The 6,070-nt window shown below is 39.7% G+C and overlaps 1 non-coding gene across 1 annotated transcript; it reads right to left on the bottom strand.

Moving 5' to 3' along the window:
* Positions 1-5,727: 5,727 nt before the first annotated feature.
* Positions 5,728-5,835, bottom strand: LOC130952179 (small nucleolar RNA R71). Its single transcript, XR_009074364.1, has one exon. It is a non-coding gene; the product is annotated as a small nucleolar RNA R71 (small nucleolar RNA).
* Positions 5,836-6,070: the final 235 nt, after the last annotated feature.

Genomic DNA, 6,070 nt, shown 5'->3' on the forward strand with positions numbered 1-6,070 from the left:
TTATTTTTTAAGCAAAATTCACATTTCTGGACTTTACTATGAGTTTGTGTTTTTTTCTGTGATTTCAGGCATTTTCTGGCTGAAATTGAGGGACCTGAGCAAAAATCTGATTCAGAGGCTGAAAAAAGATTGCTGATGCTGTTGGATTCTGACCTCCCTGCACTCGAAATAAATTTTTTGGAGCTACAGAATCCTAATTGGCACGCTCTCAATCGCGTTTGAAAGTAGACATCCAGGGCTTTCCAGAAATATATAATAGTCATACTTTACCCGAGTTTTGACGATGCAAACTGGCGTTCAAACGCCAACTTCCTGCCCTATTCTGGCGTTAAACTCCAGAAACAAGTTACAAGCTAGAGTTAAACGCCAAAAATAGGCTACAAACTGGCGTTTAACTCCAAGAGAAGTCTCTACACATGAAAGCCTCAATGCTCAGCCCAAGCACAGACCAAGTGGGCCCAGAAGTGGATTTCTGCATCGTTTACTTATTTATGTAAACCCTAGGTTACTAGTTCATTATAAATAGGACTTTTTACTATTGTATTTGCATTTTTGGATTTTCACATCTTTGGATTATCCTTAGATTATCTTTGGACATTTAGTCCTTAGACCTTGGTCTTGGTTATTCTAGTTCCCCCTCTGGGGCCAAAGCCAATGAACACCATTATCACTTATGTATTTTCAATGGTGGAGTTTCTGCACACCATAGATTAAGGTGTGGAGCTCTGCTGTTCCTCATGAATTAATGCAATTAATACTATTTTCTATTCAATTCAAGCTTATTCTTATTCTAAGATATTCATTCGCACTTCAACCTGATGAATATGATGATCCGTGACACTCATCATCATTCTTCCTTATGAACGCGTGCCTGACAACCACTTCCGTTCTACATGCAATAGCTTGAGTGTGTATCTCTTGGGTTTCTAATCAACGTTTCACATCGACTCCTTTCTGACAATGGGGCATCTGAATCTGAGATTAGAATCTTCGTGGTATAGGCTAGAATCATTTGGCGGCATTCCTGAGATCCAGAAAGTCTAGACCTTGTTTGTGGTATTCCGAGTAGGATCTGGGATGGGATGACTGAGACGAGCTTCAAACTCGCAACTGTGGGGCATAGTGACAGACGCAAAAGGATCATTGGATCTTATTCCCACACGATCGAGAACCAACAGCAGATTAACCATGCGGTAGCAGTACCTGATATTTTTCATCCGAGACAAGAAATTCGATAGTTGATTAGCCGTACAAAAAACGTAAGGACCATTTTCACTAAGAAGACGGTGATGACTTGCATCATCTACCCTTCTTTCTTGCATAAAGAAGACCATAAAAGAGCACAAATCTCATTTGATTAGTACAATTCATGCATTATTTGATGAATATTATGGTACACTACTTTGAGATGAGTTGTGCTGAATTGATGGTGAAAAAGGGCATCAAAAATGGGAAGAAGACAAACAAGAAGCTGGGCGTGTGAAACTGGCGTGCCATTTGGGAGCAAATGCCACAAAAATGCACTGGCATGGCACGCCAGGAGCTAAGCGTGGTACGCAAGTAATAAATTCCAGAAGGGAGATCCAAGCATGCATGTGGGCATGGCACGCCAGGGACTGGGCATGTCACGCTAGTACAAAATTCCAGAAAGCAAAATGGAGGACACAAAAGGGGCGTGGCACGCCAGGTTGGGCGTGGCACGCCTGACCCATCAACTACTATGGGCGTGCCACTTGAGCAAAGGGGCGTGGCACGCCAACTGATGAGCGGATAATTTGTATGCTTTTTGGCATTGTTTTTAGTATATTTTTAGTATGATCTAGTTAGTTTTTAGTATATTTTTATTAGTTTTTAGTTAAAATTCACTTTTCTGGACTTTACTATGAGTTTGTGTGTTTTTCTGTGATTTCAGGTATTTTCTGGCTGAAATTGAGGGACCTGAGCAAAAATCTGATCCAGAGACTCAAAAGGACTGCAGATGCTGTTGGATTCTGACCTCCCTGCACTCGAAGTGGATTTTCTGGAGCTACAGAAGCCCAATTGGCGCGCTCTCAACGGCTTTGGAAAGTAGACATCCTGGGCTTTCCATCAATATATAATAGTCCATACTTTGCCCAAGATTTGATGGCCCAAACCGGCGTTCAAAGTCACCTCAAGAAATTCCAGCGTTAAACGCCGGAACTGGCACCTAATTGGGAGTTAAACGCCCAAACTGGCACTAAAGCTGGCGTTTAACTCCAAGGAGAGTCTCTACACGAAAAAAGCTTCATTGCTCAGCCCAAGCACACACCAAGTGGGCCCGGAAGTGGATTTTTATGTCATTTACTCATCTATGTACTAGTTTTCTATAAGTAGGACCTTTTACTATTGTATTGGGAGACTTTTGGGTAGCTATCTTTGTTTTATGCTATCTTAGATCATTGGGAGGCTGGCCATTCGGCCATGCCTAGACCTTGTTCTTATGTATTTTCAACGGTGGAGTTTCTACACACCATAGATTAAGGTGTGGAGCTCTGCTGTACCTCGAGTATTAATGCAATTACTATTGTTCTTCCATTCAATTCCACTTGTTCTTTGTCCAAGATATCACTTGTTCTTCAACTTGATGAAGGTGATGATTGACGCCCATCACCATTCTCACTCATGAACAAGGTGACTGACAACCATTCTTGTTCTACAAGCATCTGAGGCTTAGTGAATATCTCTTGGATTCCCGATTGCACGATGCATGGTTGATCGCCTGACAACCGAGTGCTCGCCTGACAAACGAGCCAACCATTCCGTGAGATCAGAGTCTTCGTGGTATAGGCAAGAACTGATGGCAGCATTCAAGAGAATCCGGAAGGTCTAACCTTGTCTGTGGTATTCTGAGTAGGATTCAATGACTGAATGACTGTGACGTGCTTCAAACTCCTAGCAGGCTAGGGCGTTAGTGACAGACGCAAAAGTATCAATGGATATTATTCCGGCCTGACCGAGAACCGACAGCTGAATTCCGCTATGCCGTGACAGGACATATGCAATCGCTTTCACTGAGAGGATGGGAGGTAGCCACTGACAATGGTGAAACCCTACACAAGCTTGCCATGGAAAGGAGTAAGAAGGATTGGATGAAGGCAGTAGGAAAGCAGAGAGACGGAAGGGAAGGCATCTTCATACGCTTGTCTGAAGCTCTTACACCAATGATATACATAAGTATCACTATCTTTATCTTTATAGTATTTTCGTTCATCATCATATACAATTGAGTTTGCCTGACTAAGATTTACAAGATGACCATAGCTTGCTTCAATGCTAACAATCTCCGTGGGATCGACCCTTACTCACGTAAGGTATTACTTGGACGACCCAGTGCACTTGCTGGTTAGTTGTGCGAAGTTGTGTAATGCCATGGAATTGAACCACCAAGTTTTTGGAGTTCATGACCAGGGATTATGAGAGTTGTGAAAAGTATTGTTCACAATTTCGCCCACCAAGTTTTTGGCGCTGTTGCCGGGGATTGTTCAAGTTTTGAGCAAGCTTTTGGTAACAATGCCTGGGATTGTTCTAGTTTGGACAACTGACGGTTCATCTTGTTGCTTAGATTAGGTATTTATTTTTTTCGAAATTCTTAAAGATGAATTCTAGAGTTTCATGATGATTTGTTGAAATCTGGCTGGCTGAGAAGCCATGTCTAATCTGATTGGACCGAGGTTTCAACTTATCACCACAAGAGCTTGTTGATTTTCATCAATCTTGCTTTTGGAGCAGTGATCTGCTAAGACTTGGATGACCTTTGGTCATGTCTAGTGTTTTGGACCGAAGCTTTCTTTGAAAGCTTGGCTGGCTGAGAAGCCATGTCTAATTCCTGGACCGGAGTCTTAGACTAGCATTGCACTGATTCCTGGAATTCTCATTAAGAATTTTGATATCTTTTTCCACTTAATTTTCGAAAAACACAAAAAAATTACAAAATCACAAAAAAACCAAAAATATTTGATGTTTCTTGTTTGAGTCTAGAGTCTCATCTTAAGTTTGGTGTCAAATGCATGTTTTTGTTATATTTTTCGAATCCATGCATATAGTTCTTTGTTCTAATCTTTGAATTCTATTGACTTGAAGTATTTTGTGTGTCTCATATGCATTCTCATTTCGATAGTGTCAGTAGTATACAAACTGCTAAGTTTGGTGTCCTGCATGCATTGTTGTTTGGTTCTAGTTACATTTTGATTGTTCTTTATTATTAAAAATCCAAAAATATTTTTAATTTGTGTCTTTTCAAGTCAATGATACAGAGAATTGAAGATTCAGAACATGCTGCAGAGGAATTATACAGAAAAAGCTGAGCATTCAAAAATGTCCAGTGAAGAAGACAGACTGGCGTTTAAACGCCAGCCAGGGTACCTGGTTGGGCGTTTAACGCCCAAAGAGGTAGCATTTTGGGCGTTAAACGCCAGAATGTATACCATTCTGGGCGTTTAACGCCAGGATGGTGCTAGGAGGAAGATTTTGTTTTCAAATCAATTTTTTTTCAAGTTTTCAAAATTTTTCAAAACCAAATCTTTTTCAAATCATATCTTTTCAATCAAATGTTTTCAAAATCAATTTCTTTCCTTTTTCAAAGATACTTACCAACAATTAATGATTTGATTAAACATTTTTTGCCTTTTCTATTAAGAAAGGTTTTATGTTTGAATCTTATCTTTTCTTGTTAGGAAAGTCATTAATATTTTTTTTTAAATTCATATCTTTTCAAATTGTTTTCAAATCATATCTTTTAAAATTGTTTTCAAATCATATCTTCTCAATCACATCTTTTTAAAACCATAACTTTTCAATCAAATCTCTTTAACCTCATCTTTTTCAAAATAGTTTTCAATCAAATCTTTTTGACTTCTAATTTCAAAATCTTTTTCAAAAATCACTTCAATTCTTCCCCACTTTCAATTTTCGAAAATTATCAATCAATTTTTAAAATGTTTTTGACATCTTTCTAATTAATTTTCGAAATCCTCTTCCCTCCTTCTCACATCCTTCTATTTATGGAGTACTACTCCTTCTTAATGCACAATTCGAACTCTAACTAATCAAGTTCGAATTCTTCTACCTTCTTTTCTTCTATTTTTCTTTTCCTCTGACACTTCAAGGAATCTCTGTACTGTGACATAGAGGATTCCACATTTCTCTTGTTCTCTTCTCTTTCATATGAGCAGGAGCAGAGACAAAGGCATTCTTGTTGAAGCTGACCCTGAACCCGAGAGAACCTTGAAGAGAAAGCTAAGAGAAGCCAAGGCACAACTCTCTTTAGAGGACCTGACCGAATTCTTCAAAGAAGAAGAACACATGGCAGCTGAAAACAACAACAATGCCAACAATGCAAGGAAGGTGCTGGGTGACTTCACTGCACCTACTCCTGATTTTTATGGGAGAAGCATCTCTATCCCTGCCATTGGAGCAAACAACTTTGAGCTTAAGCCTCAATTAGTTTCTCTAATGCAACAGAATTGCAAGTTCCATGGACTTCCAATGGAAGATCCTCATCAGTTTTTAGCTGAATTCTTGCAAATCTGTGACACAGTCAAGACTAATGGGGTAGACCCTGAGGTCTACAGACTGATGCTATTCCCTTTTGCTGTAAGAGACAGAGCTAGAATATGGTTGGATTCTCAACCTAAAGAAAGCCTGGACTCTTCGGAAAAGCTAGTCAATGCCTTCTTGGCAAAGTTCTTTCCACCACAAAGATGGAGTAAGCTTAGAGTGGAAGTCCAAACCTTCAGACAGAAGGATGGAGAATCCCTCTATGAAGCTTGGGAAAGATACAAACAATTAATCAGAAGATGTCCCTCAGACATGCTTTCTGAATGGAGCATCATAGGTATTTTCTATGATGGTCTCTCTGAACTATCTAAGATGTCCTTGGATAGCTCTGCTGGAGGATCTCTTCATCTGAAGAAGACGCCTGCAGAAGCTCAAGAACTGATTGAAATGGTTGCAAATAACCAATTCATGTACACTTCTGAAAGGAATCCTGTGAACAATGGGACTAGTCAGAAGAAAGGAGTTCTTGAGATTGACACTCTGAATGCCATAT

Source organism: Arachis stenosperma, chromosome 1 (assembly GCF_014773155.1).
Source record: "Arachis stenosperma cultivar V10309 chromosome 1, arast.V10309.gnm1.PFL2, whole genome shotgun sequence".
Taxonomy (NCBI): domain Eukaryota; kingdom Viridiplantae; phylum Streptophyta; class Magnoliopsida; order Fabales; family Fabaceae; genus Arachis; species Arachis stenosperma.